This window comes from Bidens hawaiensis, unplaced genomic scaffold (genome assembly GCF_021521415.1).
Source record: "Bidens hawaiensis isolate Kalapana, Puna unplaced genomic scaffold, B.hawaiensis_p1.1 tig00018670_1, whole genome shotgun sequence".
Lineage (NCBI taxonomy): Eukaryota > Viridiplantae > Streptophyta > Magnoliopsida > Asterales > Asteraceae > Bidens > Bidens hawaiensis.
In genome coordinates this window covers 323,899-341,284 of record NW_027492831.1, presented here as the reverse complement: position 1 = coordinate 341,284, position 17,386 = coordinate 323,899, and the positions used below count along the sequence as shown (strand labels likewise).

The 17,386-nt window shown below is 37.5% G+C and overlaps 1 pseudogene across 1 annotated transcript; it reads left to right on the top strand.

The window, feature by feature from the left end:
- The first annotated feature begins 13,078 nt into the window (after window positions 1-13,078).
- On the top strand, window positions 13,079-16,480 carry LOC143556715 (transcription factor BHLH089-like; annotated as a pseudogene). The gene is made up of 6 exons (XR_013139425.1): window positions 13,079-13,386; window positions 13,893-14,084; window positions 14,189-14,254; window positions 15,132-15,200; window positions 15,268-15,339; window positions 16,254-16,480. The product of XR_013139425.1 is annotated as a transcription factor BHLH089-like (transcript).
- The last annotated feature ends 906 nt before the right edge of the window (window positions 16,481-17,386 follow it).

The following is a 17,386-nucleotide window of genomic DNA, read 5'->3' as shown; positions in this document are numbered from 1 at the left end:
TGATCCAGCTGCTGAAGTTCAAGCCTCAGTCGCTGAGGTGTTTGGTGTAAATGTTTCCATGGTCGCTACATCTGTGGCGGATTCTGAGAGAACTGACTCTGATTCCTCCACTGACGATATAGTTGAAGCACAGCAAATTCTTGCCAGACAAGAAAGAATTCATGGCAAACAAAAGAAAGACTCAGATGATAGTGAATCAGATTATGAGGAGGATTTATATCGTCTGGTACGAAGATCAAAGAAGGCAAGGATTGGTGAAAGTTCAAGAGTTGGTGAAAGTTCGAGGGTTGTTCATTTTTCCCTACCATCATTATCGGGCATGATTATGTTACCTGCTTCTTCAACTGTTACATTGTTGGTAACCTCGAGTGTACCTTTAGTGACCGCATTGTCGTCATTTGGTATTCCTCCAACTACGTTCCAGTTAATGGCACCGGAGATTGTTTCTTTACCGCCTCCTACTCTTACTCCATCAGAGGTGGTCGCTAGATTTGTTGAGTCGACGCTGGTAGCGACTGCTGGGTTACCTGTCTCAATACCACCCACGATTACTATTCAGCCTACCTCTGATATTCCAGCTAGTTTGGGAATTCCACCGCCGTATGCTCAAGATATTTCTTATATGCGGTTTGACTTTGATGCTACTCTGTCTGACTCTGAGAGGATTGCGGCTCTTGAAAGGGTTGTTGCTGAACAGTCGCGGATTAATCTCATTCAGACACACGCTATTCAGCGTCTTGTGGCAGAAAATCAGATACAATCATCACTTCTCATTGAGCATGGTAAACTTTTTGACGCTCTTAAACAGTTCTTAGCATCTCAAGGGGAGACGACCTGCAAGGGTGATGAATTGAGAACAAAGAAAAGGCAATACAGAGACGATGATCCCAATGCATCGAAAGATGCAGGTAGTGAGTTGCCAAGAACTGAACAAAATCTTGGGACTTCCACATCTCAGGAGGAGTCTGCTGGTCCATCAAGCAGTACAGGTGGTGACACAGTGGTGGTTGTAGACGATGAGGGGGTGTTGGGAAATGATGATGATGAGTTAGTTGATGATGTGTTAACAGCTTGTGAGATTGAAAATATTGGGGAACAGATAGAAATTGATAGTGAGTTAGAAGAAGGAGAGATAGTTGATGATGGTGTAGAGCATGATATTCCAAGTGTTGACGAGGTAAAGCTGGGTCAAGATGAAAGTGTGTCGGATGAGTCTGAGTGGGAAGAACAACCAAGATGGAAAGAAGGTTGTGCTCAGTGGTTCTTCAAGACAAAGAAGTCTGCGGTACCAACAATGTTCAAGAAAAGTTACAATATCAAGGGCTATGCTGAATCAAAGAAATGTATTATTTGTTGGTTGTATGATGAGTAGCTAAAATTGTTTGCGATAAATCGATATGATGGGGTTCAGTACTTTAAGAAGGCTTTAAGATCACTCAACACCTTGCCTGAGTGTGAGGTGAAAGATTTGGCACATTTGAGATTGATTAATCGAAGTGACGACAACTTTGCGAGATGGGTTGGAAAGATTGTGTGGAAGGAAAGTGTGAAAGAGAAAAAGTTTGAATTATTGAAGCCTCGGAAAAGGAAGCTGGTCGAAGACAAAGAACGAGGCATGAGGGTTGATGGTAAGCCTTGTATGGTGATGAAATACAAGCCGATTCGATGTTTGAAAGAGGTTCCGATGAAGCTGATGCCCAAGGATGTGCTGAAGGATCTCAAGTGGTGGTATGTTGACTGCTAGACTGCTGAAGCCGTGATGGAAGATGAGGATGAACAGGAGATCCTGAGAGTGTATGATCCAATGCACTTGGTTAATTTGTCTCAAGCTGATTTGCAGGTACTTAATGATAAGAAGATTTTCTATATTCCTGCGTGGAAGGATGAAGCTATGAAGTACTAGAGGGTGGTCTCTGTCTGTGTGAGACAGGGCATTCATGCTTGAAGACTGTGGATACGTGATTTTTGGATTACAAGACACGAGAAAGAAGATAGAGATATGAAGCTACTGCCAAGGGGGAGTCTGTTGGTGCATGATGCCAGTAGTTCGGTATCTCGTGTTTATCTATGTCTGTAATCGTTTAATTTGTTCTGATTGTATTGAACTTGTTAGTTTGTGTTTGTGTTTAAGCAAACTTGAGTAGGTAGCGAAGTTAGGACAACTTCGCCTAGCATGCTAGGCGAAGTTGTCTGGATATGTATTCCTAACTTCGGCATGTGTAGATGAGATTTGGACGGCTGTTTGGTAACACCTCAGGGTTACGTGTTTGGTTTATCTTTGCAATATAACAAGTATTATCTTACTTACTCGTGTTATTTGCATGTGATTTACTTGTTAATCGTCTCAACACTCGTATCGTATATGTGGGGATTCTGCACCCTCGTGTTACGAGATACTCCTGTGTAGATCCGACTGGGAACCTACACTTGTTCGAACTGGAAGCTAGTAGGTGGTGTAAAGTTTCCCATCAACTACTAATGTATGAAGGGGAAATATGTGGACAATGGGGTTGGGTTAGAGCAGGGAACGGGTCAGCGGAGGTGGCTGAATTACGTGAACTGCTTAATACGTGTCAACAATTATGTCATTTGGAAGGAGATGATGGGTTTGGGACTTGTATTATGGTGAAGGTTTTTTAGTTAAGAGTTTGAAAGAAATTTTTGCTATTAATTTGGGATTGGAGGAAAGCCACTTCTTTGAATGGAATAATGTAAGGCCCCAGTCCCGGTGCCCTACATTTGACGTTGGATTTACTCATAAATATAGTTCTTAATATCATAGTTAATTAAAACTTTCGCGGAATATAAATCTTTCATTAAATATTACATATTACTTCATAAACACGTCTTAACAAACATTCTTGTCTTTCAAAATAAACGTCAATAACATAAAAACGTCTTAAGTCTTCGAATGCCAGTCTCTTATTCGTCTGCCATGTGCCCCGCTCAAGCTAGCTGCCTCATTCTACACCCCCTTAATTTATAACCGAATTCACGATGGTTCGTGGCTAAACTCGGTTTTTTCGTATTGTGTTTTAGTTAAATAAATGGGTGAAGTATGTAAATACGGGGTGGTTCCCAAATTACCTCAACCGTCTACCTCAACACCCCTCTATTCTATTTTAATTGATTTTGTTTATTTGGTGTTCGATATTTTTCATTTTGTTGGAAGGACACATGGTGGTTAATGAAGCCCAAACCAACAAATGAACATATCTCATTTTAAGTGATGTTATGATTATTTTTCCTCATAATGTTAAAGATGATAAAACTTTATATAATCATGTCTCATAAGTGATGAAATTCTCAACCACAATGTCAACCTCAAATTGTTAATAAAATTCACAAGTATAAATTTAGGTAAACTCATATATTTACAATACTTACCCTAGACTCATAACATTTTACACATTTTATCGTTGCAGTATGTATTCCCGTTTTACCAACCGTAAATGTTGCACCGAAAACTTTGGCCATACCATGTCAGCTCGCATAAGGGAATCGTGGAAGCCCTCCCCACGCCCATTTCTCATCTCCAAGCTGTGAATATTGCAACCGCACCGGTGATCTGAACCCAATCGATTGCTCCTTCAAACAATTCACCAATGGTAAGTCAACTGATTACGTTGGAGCCGAGGGTGCTACCACCCTCCTCCAATGACTTGAGCAGATGGAAAGCGTGTTCCTCCATTGCGCGTGTCCGGAAGACAAAAAGACCACCTACACCTCAAGAGTTTTCAAACTGAGTGCCCTCACTTGGAGGAATTACAAAAAGCACTCTATTGGGGACGAGGTTTCCATGGCTTTGCCGTTGGACAATCTCAAGAAACTCATGTTGGAAAGGTTTTGCCCGAAATACGAACTCCGGAAGTTGGAAGAAGAGTTTTGAAACTTGAAACAAGAAGGTGGTGATAATACTACTTACAATGATGGGTTCCACGAATTGAGCATCCTCATCCCGCACATGGTCACTCCTCTAGAGCGTGCTATTGACAAGTACATCTCAGGGTTGCCGATGCAAATCCAAGATTCCGTCCTGAGCCGTGACCCGAAAATCCTTCATGATGTCATCACTCTAGGTGGTACCCTCACCGAGAACCACGTTATGGTCGGGAACTTGACGCGGAATAGTTCCAAGAAACTCAATGATAAGCCAACACCCGAGCCCACTAAAGAATCCAAGCCCGAATCCTTTAAGCCCTAATCCACCAGGCACAACAACCACAACAACTCTTTCCATTACCGTAATAACAAAATAAAGCCCAACAACCAAAACCGGCTCACACCCATATAGCAAGCCCCTCCAAACAAGAAGCCCTAAACCCAACAAGCCCCTTCCAAACAAGAAGCCCTAAACCACAAGCCCAACAAGCCCCTCCAAACAAGAAGCCCCAAACCAGCTCACACCCATATTGCAACACTTGCCAATGCCACCATTCGGCCAAATCCACTTGTCGGGTGCGCACCAATTGCCACCGGTTTGGCCACCTTACCCAATATTGCCGAAAATCATCTCGTGTGCAAGTCGCTCCACCGTGGTTCGCACCATCAAACCAAAACAAGAGTCGTTCTCCGTGCTCCAATCATTAACCCCGTTAGAGCTTTCTACAATTGTGGTGACCCAAATCACCTCTGTAACGCCTCTCCTTAACTTGCTCAAGCCCACCAAGCCTATGTTGCACCACTACCCTACAACACCTCCCAAGCAAGTACCCCAACTCATGGCTCCTCTAACTCCTCAAGCCCAACCCATGGTCATGAAAGCCTATCAAGCTCTAACACCTCAAGCTTCAACTTTTCAAACCCAAGAACCTTAAGGAACTCAAGGGCGAGCTTTCACCATCAATGCTTATCAAGCCCGAAACTCAAACGATGAGGTGAATGGTATGTTTCTATTTAATAAGCACCATGCTTTGGTATTATTTGAGTCAGGAGCCGATATAAACTTTATTTGCTTTGATTTGAATACATACTTGATGTTCCCCATAGTAAATTATCAAAGCCCTTCACGGTAGAGATAGCTAACGGCTATTCGATCACTATTGACTCCGTTATTCATAATTGCACACTCATTCTTACCAAGAAAAAGTTCCCTAATGACCTTATTCCGATGCAAATGGGTAGCTTCAACATCATCGTTGGTATGGATTGGCTTTCTCTCCACCGTGCCGAAATTATATGTTTCGAGAAACTCAATTGAATCCCTATCGAAGGGGGCGTGATTCTAAACGTTCTCGGAGAAAGACCCTTCTCAAAGCTAAACCTCATGTCGTGCTTTGAAGCCCAACTTTATTTACGCAAGAAGTATGTTTCTTTCTTAGCCCATGTCACCACAAAAGCCCATGAAGAAAAGAAACTTTTTGACATCCCGATTGTCCGCGACTTCCCCGAAGTCTTTCCCGGTGACGTTGGACTTCCTCCCATTCGTCAAGTGGAGTTCCGTATTGACCTCGTACCCATATCAATCCCCGTAGACAAAGCACCTTATCGTCTTGAACCTTCCGAAATGCAAGAACTCTCCAACCAAATCCAAGAACACACGGGCAAGGGTTTCATTCGCCCCGAGTTCATCTCCATGGGGCGCACCCATTTTGTTTGTGATGAAGAAGGATGGTACTCTACGTATGTGTATCGACTACCATGAGATCAACTAGCTTACTATCAAGAACCGTTATCCCTTTCGCGTATCGATGATCTTTTCGATCAACTCCAAAGAGCAGCATGTTTCTCCAAGATTGATGTCCGTTCGGGTTATCACCAACTCCGTCTTCACGAACATGACCTACCAACGACCGTCTTCCGTACTCGTTATGGCCACTTTGAGTTCTAAGTTATGTCTTATGGGTTAACTAAGCTCATGCGTTATTCATGGACCTTATAAATCGGTTTTGTAAACCCTACCTCAACAAGTTCGTGATTGTTTTCATTGACAATATCTTGATATATTCCAAAACCGAGACCGAGCACAAAGACCATTTGCGTTCCATTCTTGACTTTTTGCGAAAGGAACAAATTTACGCTAAATTCTCCAAATGCGAGTTTTGGCTAAAGCAAGTTCAATTCTTAGGCCACATCGTCAACGAAAAGGGTATTCATGTTCATCCCGCTAAAATTGAAGCTATTAAAAATTGGAAGATCCCGTCCTCTCCAATGGAAGTTCGTTCATTTCTTGGTTTAGCGGGATATTACCGTCGTTTATCCGCAACTTTTCGAAGATTGCTTAACCCCTTACCTTACTAACCCACAAAGGGAAACTTTACGAGTGGGGTTCTGATCAAAAGGATGCGCTTCAAACTCTAAATGCTTTGCAATGCTGCAATCCTTGCTCTTCCCAATGACAACGGCGAATTTGTTGTCTTTTACGACGCTTCCATTCAAGGTCTTGGTTGTGTTCTTATAAAATGAGACAAGGTCATTACTTACGCATTGCGTCAACTTAAGGTTCACGAGAAGAATTACATGACGCACGATATCCAACTTGGTGCGGTCGTGTTTGCCATGAAAATTTGGAGACACTACCTTTACGACACGAAATGTGTGGTCTTCACCGATCATAAAAGTTTACAACACATTTTTGCTACCACCCCAGGAAACCGAATGTCGTGGTCGATGCTCTTAGTCATAAGATTCATATTAAATCTGTCTTACTCAATGGTGTCACAATACAATCCGACCTTCAATACCGCATCTTCAACGCATAACACGTCTTTGTCACTGAAGGCAACCTATACGACGAGATGTTGTGTGGCGCTGGACTCTAACTTGAAACCAAACGTAACGGTTTACTTTACTATTAAAATCATTTATGGATTTCTGATCGTGACAGTCTTCTCATGTTCATCCTCGATGAAACTCGTAAGTCACGATACTCTATTCATCCTGGTGCGGATAAAATGCATGCCTATCTACGTCCCGTGTTTCTGTGGCCGAGAATTAAGAAAGAAATCACGATGTATATATCTAAATGACTCACTTGTTCTAAGGTTAAAGCCGAGCATCAAAAGCCATTTGGTTTGCTCGAGCAACCTTCAATCCCCATTTGGAAATGATAAGACATAGCCATGGATTTCATTACCAAACTCCTCCACTACTCAAAGCCGCAATGATAGCATTTGGGTGATTGTTGATCGGTTGACCAAGTCAACTCACTTCTTACCTTTCCGAGAAAAATCCCCCGTAAGAGAATTAGCCCGACTCTATGTTAAGAACATCATTTACCACCAAGGAACGCCTTTGAACATTATCTCCGATCATGATGGTAGGTTTCCATCTCATTTTTGGAGTTCGTTTCAAACCGCCTTTGGTATCCGTATTGATCTAAGCACAACTTACCATCCCTAAACCGATGGCTAATTCGAACGAACAATTCAAACTCTCAAAGATATGCTTTGCTTTTGCATACTAGATTTTGGTGGAAATTGGGATACTCACTTACCACTTGTAGAGTTTTCCTACAATAATTGTTTCACCCTAGTATTGGCATGGCGCCCTTTGAAGATCTCTAAAGCAAAAATGTCATTCCCCGATTTGTTGGAACAAGATTGGTGAATCGCAAATCACCGGTCCCGAGCATGTTCAAGAAACTTCCGATCGGATCTCTCTTATTCGTAAAAATCTTCTTGCCGCTCATAGCCGTCAAAAGAGCTAAGACGATAAGCGGCGTAAACCTTTCGAGTTCAATTTTGGTGGCCGAGTTCTCCTTAATGTATCTCCATGGAAGGTAGTAGTTCGCTTTGGTAAAAGGAATAAGCTATCTCCTCGTTTCGCTGGCCCGTTTGAGATCGTTGAAAGGGTTGGTAGAGTTGCGTATCGACTTGATCTCCCTGATGAACTCTCCAATGCTCATTCAACTTTTCATGTTTCCAATATCAAGAAGTGCTTAGCCGAGGGGAATCTCGAGATATCCCTCGACGAAGTGCAAATTGATGAATTGTTGCGCGCTATCGAGAAACCTGTTGAAGTCAAGGATCATATGGACAAAGAAACCAAGTGTATCCGTATCCCGCTTGTCAAGGTTCGATGGGAATCAAAGTGTGGCCTGAGTTCACTTGGGAGCGGGAAGACCAAATGATGACCAAGTACCCGCACCTCCTCATTACGGTTTAATCTCTAATTTCGGATGGAATTTTCAAAAGTAGGGAATGCTGTAACATTTCAGTTTTTTTCGTTTTCTTGTTTTCGTAATCGTTCCCCGACCCAGTTTGTACTAAGGCAATTTATCAATAAAACCCCTCTTTTGTTAGTGTATTTATTATTACCCTAATATATTTATTATGAGTGTATTGCACAAATGGTCCCTGAACAAACATTTTAACCACTTGTGTGGCCAACCCCAAAGTTCATGGACCTAATTGCAAAACCTATCAAAATTAGTTTTCCATCCTTCTCCCTTCCACCACTGACGCCATTTCTCTTTCTTGAACCTTAATTTTCGGTCAAAATCAAGAAATTAATGTTACCAAATCATTTAGTTAACTTAAACATGTCACACCTACACTTTAATTATGAAAAACAATTCTAACGAACCGTGGCTGAACCACCCTCATTACACTATAAATACTCGTCAAGAAATCAATTAAACATGCCCACACACTCATTACACCAGCGCAAGTCAAAACCCTAACTTAATTTCACTAAACAAAGCCAAAAGACCAGTTTTGATTACGAGTTTGAGCTGAAACCCTAGCTGGCCGATCACCCTCAATCAGTTATCGTTTTAGGTAATTAAAACATGCTTTCAGTTCGTTTTGACGCAATTAACAATAACCCCTTATCAGTTTTAATCAACTATAACCATGGAACCTTATTTGAAATTCTAGGGTTATTTGGTGTTAGGGATGAACAACGGTTTTGGTTATATCTTTTTGGTTTCATGTTATAAACGAGTTAGACACCTGCCCAGTGGTAGATGCATGAATGTTAAGATACTTGAACCGGCCTGGAGCGCAGACTCGAGTCCCCCAAGCCCAGTTTTGGTTTTTATTTTATTTTTTTTCTTTTTAGCAAATTATGTCATTATTTCATGTTTAAAACATTAAATACACGTTTTTCTTAGAAACCGAACCTCCAACTTGTTTTCTTGTCTTTGAACTTTTATTAATCTTATATATATATATATATAAATACATATGTATATAATAATATAATAATGATTTTCTCTACACTCGCTTAACAAACCGAACTATATTTTTTGTTCAAAATTAATTTCGTTTAACCTTCTCATATTATATAATGTTTATTCTTATTTACTTGTAAATCTAACATAAGATATAATAATAACAGCAGCAGCAGTAGTGATGATGATGATGATGATGATGATGATGATGATGATGATGATAAACTATAGTAATTATGATACTAAACTAATAATATTTTAATCAAAATTTTGCTTAAACCTGAGATCGAGAATCCCAAATCCATCATAAGTCTTGTGATTATATCTATTTCGTCGATAATTGATTAATATTACCGTTAACAATTAGGATCTCTCGTCGACGCATCTCGAGGAGCTTAATCGTTTCTATTTTATTTTTTATCACCAACTCATCTTCACTTATTTCACTCGATAAGGTGAGTAATTCAGATGCCCTTTTTTTACCGTTTTATATTTTAAGGGGCGTTATGTGTTCACAACTAGAATAGATTAATTCTCACTACAATTTCACTATTTGCGTAGATATGCAATTGCTCAATTAGTTTATACGTGTGAATGTGACTATGTGTTTATTTTTGAGTTATGGTTGTTGGTGTCTCATCATCATCCTCGTTAATATGTTCATACACCGTCAGAATAACTCGACCCGTTGGGACGAGGGAAATGGCCCTTTTATATTACTGTTACAAGAATTGTTATAATTCATATTTATCGTAAGGAATTATCATTTTCAATTGTATTATATACAAAAATTGTTATTACTTGTTCAACTTTATGTTAACAAACCTATATATTTTCACGCATGACGCATTTAGCTTTATGAGATGAATCAAGTGTTGAAGTTTAGATTTTACCTTAGGTTGAAATGATGAATACGAACTATTTACTTTAAGTCGTTGATTGTAATGTTATTTCTTTTGAGACAATGTTTATGTTTTTGTGTACTTGATTGATTTATGAAATTAAATAATTTAGATATTGACACATGTAATTATTTTAGTATCTTTTGAGTTATGATACAAATTATGTCACACCCTGGCATGTTCCGTCGTAGGTTGGGGTGTGACAATTTGTGTACTGCAACTCATCCTCCTCATTAACATCCAAGGCTTGTAATTTCAAATTTTATTACTATCAATTTATATACATTGTACTGTTACTATTCTTGTTATTGTTTGTGTATATTACATAGCCTAATACTTAAGTGAAGGTAACTTACTTAAACCTTTGTCGACAGCTTGTCAATTTTCGCATGCTTACTTATGAACGGTTCAATTTGGATTATGTTTTATCTTAGACAGTCAAACGTGTCAATTCGGATTGTCTTTTATCTCAAACGTGTCTATTTGGATTGTGTTTAACCTAAATTGGGCCTATGCAGATTATGTCTTATCTTTAGTAGGTTAATGCGGATTGTGTTTGAGCACAAATATGTCAATTTGGATTGTGTTTGATCTCAAATGGGTTAATTAATAAGTATATCGAATACAAAATATAATATAATATAAATTAAAATATAATTAAATTTTACGGTCCGCCCGGTTCTATGCGTCTAGTTTTTGGCAAAAACCACAAACCAATTGGTTTGTTACGGTTTGAAAAATCTGAAACCGACCGTCCGAAAGTTAATGAAAATCCGACGGTGAAACCAAGCCAACAATTGATTTAGACGGTTTCACGATTTCAAAGCAAAGCGTGAGCACCCCTAGATATAAAATGATAGATGTTTCTAACGTCAATTGGGTAACTTGTAACAGCAAGGGTAGTTTTGATTATGTTTTAGAAACAATAAACGATACGGATTATAAACAGACCGTGCAGCTTGAAGGGACTTGGATAAGTTTTAATTATTTCAACTCATAACTTTTGCTTAAATCCATTGCATAAGTTGTTAATACCGTTTATTGAATATCTAATAACTCTTTTCCATGAAACTCAATCTTTGTGGACTTGGAAATGAGGTTTTTTGGGTTGAAATTTAAACTGCCACGACCATGGAGTACATATTTACAGATTCATCTGGAAACATAAAAGAGCCGACAAAATGTATGGTTTAACTAATATGTCGTAGATTTCAAATGTACACATTCATATTTCATCAAAATGTATTAAGTTGATAAGATTAGTTATTATGTTAATTTGAAACTGAAAGTCTCAACTTCATATATAGTTCAAAACAAGTTCAAGTCAACTAGCTTAGTAAAATGTGTTCCAGTCGAGAAAAGTTAAGATAGGAATGAGTTCGGTTTGAAATGAGTTTTTATAGATTATAATATTATCCTTTATAAAGGTTAAATTATTTGTTCATGTATTTTTAGTTTTAATGTTAATTTAAACGGGCAGCTCGGATTCATATTTGGTTCAATAAATTTAACTAAGTTGACTTATTAAATAAAATTACATGATTATATATATGCAAGATATTGTTGTATGTTTATTTAGACCAGTATAAATTTTTATAACATGAATTCATTAGGTATTTTATACTGTATATCATTAGATTACTCTCTTTACCACCCCTGCTAAAAACATTGAACAGTGGGCAAGCATTATTTTACCCTTTTACATTTAAAGAATGACTTTTTTAATAAAATAATGTTTGACTCGAAACAGGTTATGAAACAAATTGTTTTAAAAAAATATCAAATTGGTTTGGGTTAATAAGGGTTTTGATCATAATTTTTTTTGACTTAATATATATAATTCTTTTTAAATGAGTTTGGCTGAAACAAGTTTTAAAGCATAGTATTTTCTAACTTAAAAGTCATGCATGTATTTTTAGTTTTTATATTAATATAACCATGCGGGTTGGGTTCTTGTTCAGTTCACAACTGTCAAATTAATGGTTTTGTTTTTTAACTTTCAACAAATATGTCATGCTTTAAGCTTACTAATAAATCTACTAACAAACAATACCTTCAATATATAAGCATATATGTTTGTAAACATTCTACGATGTAACTTCATTTTTTATAATGTTGTGTTTTTCAAGCACTTTGTTTTCGTATGAAAATCTATTGCAATTATAAATCGTGTTGCTGGCTTAAAATACATATTCAAAAATATGTCGTTTGAAATTATATATTTCAACTCGTGACGTACACGTAGGGCTGGCATATCGTGTAAACCTGTACACGATAAGACACGAACACGATAATACACGAACACGAAATGTGTAACCTGTACACGACACGAAAACCTATTGTGTATCTGTAACCCAAACACGAACACAAACCTGTTACTACCTGGTATACACAATAATACACGATAGTACACGATAATAGCTGTTTAGAAACACATACTTGACAACCTAGCGGCAGAGAGAGATATGACCGGCGACGGGTGATGGCCGGAGAGAGATATAGCCGGCGACAGGATGAAGGCCGGCGAAGGGTGATGGCTGGAGAGTGATATGGCTGGCGACTGGAGGAAGGCCGGCGATGGTGGGATGGATGATGAGAGGCGAGTATGCGACGACTGTGGTTTGGTTTGTAAGAACGATTTGAATGAATTTAGGGTTATGGATGATATATATATATATATATATATAATTTTAAAAATAACCATGTATTAATAGGTACCTAACAGGTAAACAGGTATTATACCTGTTTAGACACGAAAATTAACAGGTAATTTCGTGTCTACCTGTTTAGTACACGAAACCTGTTAAGGTCTTACTTGTTACCTGTTAAAGTCGTGTAGGTACGTGTCGTATATTCGTGTCTCGTGTATAAATTGTCAGCCCTGCGTACACGGGTCAATAACCTAGTTTTATATTAGTATCATTTTTGGTAAAAATCAATCATCATGGCAGGGGTGAGAAGGAAGAAGTATAAAGGAAAGGCGGTGTCCGAGAATTATCCATCCTCGTTCATTCAGAAGTCACTTCTGTCTTCCAAACGTACACTCTGTGGTGGGTACACTACGCACTCACCCCACATACATACATAAGTATACACTAGTCAGTCAGTCGGTCATATGTATCTATAATAACCTCAACTACTGGGCTTTGGGTGGTGGATCCGGTGGTGATGATGGACGGGTCAGGTAATACGGCGTCGTTGTGTGAGATCTGGCCGTACGTGGCCAATGCGGCGGCGTCATTTGATGATCCGATGAAGGTGGTGGAACAAAGAGAGAATATTAATATTAATATTAATAAGAAGCAGCGTCAAGATAACGTTGTTGATGATGATGATGGTGTTTCAACTAGTAATGCCAGTACTACCATGGTAATTAATTAATTAATTCATTAATCAAACAACACTAGTAATAATATCTTATTTAGTTTAAGTTTTACCTACTGTAGATGTAAATTTGCTATTGTAATCTCATATGCTGCTACCCTGTTTTTTAATTGTTTTTTCTTCATCTGAAGAACATCCCGTGAGCCAAATTTGAATGAAATTGGTATGAATTTGGTCTAATTTGGATGAAAATTGGTACACAAATAAACAAATTCGGTTAAAAAATTGATTCAAATTTGGATTAAATTGGTACCTAAATTAAGATTACAAGTTTAAAACACGGACCGTATTCTATCCTCTATCGAAAATGTTTCATATCTCACCCATCTTTTCTGTTTGTATAACATTAAATTCACGCCACCTAACAGTTGCAGGTTCCTTTCCTACTGTACCTTTTTAATTAAGTCTCCATTTATTTATTAATTGTTTATTAAATACTGGGATACAATAAGAGTTGTTAATGTTTTTTAAAAATTGGGAATCTGAATCAGATTGACGGTGATGGTAAACGAGTGAAGACTTTTGCAATTGAAAACGAGAACTCGGAATCTAAACCCGAAGATGAAAGAAGCGCCGGCAAGAAAGTAGATAACAGCGTGAAACAATCTGAACCACCCAAAGATTATATTCATGTTAGAGCAAGAAGAGGTCAAGCCACTGATAGCCACAGTCTAGCAGAAAGAGTACAGTTTCTAACTTTATAAAAATTATATTGTTTTTTCTTTATAAAGATCAAGATTTTTGTTTTTGCTGAATTTTGACCCGTTGTATGGTCGGTCGGTCACAGGCTAGAAGAGAAAAGATAAGTGAAAGAATGAAAATTCTTCAAGATATTGTTCCCGGCTGTAATAAGGTATGATTTATTATTTTGTTGTTCATTTGTTCTTGCTTTGTCATCTGGATTTAACTAGAAGTTTACCCACGCGCGTTACGCGGGAATTTCAAAACGGGTATAAATAAACATATTATGACGGCTATAAGTCTGACGTAGAAGCCACTACATAAATCACACCGAATGAAAGAAATAATGTTAGCAACACGGAAGAAAATCCAATATTAGCAAACATGTCTAATTAATGCAACTGTTCACTTTTTTCCATCTTCTACACACGTCTCTAGTTATATGTTCGTTTCTTTTAACGCATCTATTCGATTTTGTTTATTTGTCCATATCCCTTGCTAACCAAAACAATTTGAAAAAAAAAAGGAAATAAAATGGTGAAAAAGAAAGAAAATCTCGTCCAAAACTATCTGTAAAACCTGTCAAAGGATCGACCACGCGCCACCTCTAAGTCTAAGTATAGCAAGTGTGTCAACCACTGGGCTAATCAGCAACTTTGGTTAATAATTGAATAATTAATGTATTTATTCACATATTATTTCGGTATAAACTATAAACAAAACACAGAAATAGAGGGACTAAATGTTGTTATTAATGTAGGACTGAATATGCACATATGAAAACTTCACTGTAGCAATTACTTGTTCAGTTACATATAGTATAATATTAATGTTTAAGTCAATTAACTAATAAGATTTAGACATCATGACATGTGAGTCATGTTCAAATGGTTTAAACTTTTTTAAAGATTTAGACATCATGACATGTGAATCATGTTCAAATGGTTTAAATTTTTAGTCAAGGGCAAAATTTTTCAAACCGATCTATAAATAAGACAGACACGAGTATGCAGTTTCGATCATAAAAGTATTAATTATATGATGTTTAGGTTATTGGGAAAGCATCGGTTTTTGATGAGATAATTAATTACATTCAATCACTACAGCAACAGGTCGAGGTAAGCATAATTGTATATCTATTTTAATATTATAAGATTATGGTGCTAATTAATTTGAGTGTGACAGTTCTTATCAATGAAGCTTGAAGCCGTCACTTCAAGATCACACCCGAGTCCCCAAGGGTTTCCTTCAAAAGATGTAAGTTGGAATGTTGTGTATTTTGATAACTACCTTCTTCATGTCTATATATATATTTTTTATCAAATGGGATTCGGATTTTAACGAGTAGTAAAATGAAGATTACTAGCTTAAAATGTAACATGCCAAATACTCAAATGGGGTTTGGATTAAGAATAGATGGCAGTTTTGACCCATTTACTTATGAACGGGTACATTTGGGTTGTGCTTTATTTCTAACGGGTGGGCCAAGTGGAGTAAAATAAAGATTATTAGCCTAAATGTTAACATGTCAAATACTCAAATGGGATTTAGGTTAAGAATAAATGACAGATTTGACTGTTTACGTATGAGCAGGGGTATTTTCGGGTTATGTGTTATTTTCAGTGGATAGTGAAATAAAAATTATTAGCTTAAAAGTTAAAATGTCAAATATGCTGATGGTATTTGGATTCAATAAAGATGGCATCTTTGACCTGTTATGAACGGGTACAATTGAATTATGTTTTATTTCTAAAGGGTCAAATGAGTAAAATAAGTAATGGTAGCTTAAAAGGAAAACATGTCAAATGGATTTGAATCAAATATAGATTGCAGCTTTGACCCGTTTACTTAGGAACGGGTACATTTGGGTCATGTTGTATTTCTAACTGGTCAAATGAGTAAAATAAACAGCAGTAGCTTAAAAGCGAACATGTTGAATGGGATTTGAATAACAAAGATTGCAACTTCGACCACCCATTTACTTAAGAATGAGCATAATAGGGTTATGTTTTATTTCTAACGGGTCAAATAAGTAAAATAAAGAATATTCGCTAAAAAGGGATCATATCAAATGGGTTGAAAATCATAACACAAAGCCTGTAAAGCTTTGACCTGTTACTTTATCTATCCGTTTTCCACCTCTGCCTAACAAGTCAAAGCTGGTGTTTCAGTTTGGTCAACAATCATTCGACATGTCTGGGGACAGCCCGCAAGGGAATTCAGTAACGGATTGTCACCAGAATGGTTGCACATGCAAATCGGTGGCAGCTTTGAAAGAACATCATGACTTTCATTAGTGACAATAAATATTCAGTAAAAAGGAGGCCATGAAGGTAAATGATCAAGAGACTACTGGAAAGAAAAGGCTATATATATATATATATATATATATATATATATATATGTTTTAAGTTTTAAGCTTTATATATAAATTCCATCTTTTTAGTTTTTTATAAGATGAAAGTGTGTATGCATGTACTGTTCTTGCTCATATGTCTTGTAGAATCATACGTGTTTTTAAATATCAGAAGCATAATGTCTATTGAAACAATTTTTGGATTTAAATAAGTTTCAGCCCATTTTAATCTTTCTCCCAGTACTGTATGTAGTTCGGTTTGATGTGGTTATGAGTTGAAAATAGATCGCATAATGTTACATATTCTTTGTGGGGGGGGGGGGGGGGGGGTGGGGAGTTTATTTCCAATTTATTCCTAAAGTTTATTTCCGCTTGGATGATACTTTTGGGTTCGTTGTATGTCTTAAGAAGAAGATGGACACTATGAACAATCAAGTACTGTGTATTTTTTTATCATCAACCTTGTTAGTATATTACTATTATCCTTAGTTGTCACAAGTTTTTGTTACCATCATTAAAAGTACGTATTGCATAATTTTTAGAGGACATGTTAAGAGGTCACCTGAAGGATGTCATTGCCTTCAGGTGCCCTTTTATGTCATGTTCATGATTTGGAACCAGGTGGCCTTGTACCTTTTTATATAAGAGGCGGGAAGCCTTTGAAAAGGATAATAGAAAATTAAAGATCTTGGAAAGACTTGGAGCCATGTCTAGTCAGCTTTGATCACAAAAATGATAGCAAGAAAGTCTAACAATGAGGTAAAGAGAGCATAAGGATGGGGCTTGAGACAAAAAAAAAAAGGAAGAAAGGTCTAGTGGAGATTCGGAAGTCAATGACAAATGGACTTAGGATTAAACCATTTTTGTGTAATGGAGATATCACCTCCTAGTTATATAAAGGAGGAGGTAGAGGTGGCAAATGGGTTGGGTTGGGTCGAATGAGTCATG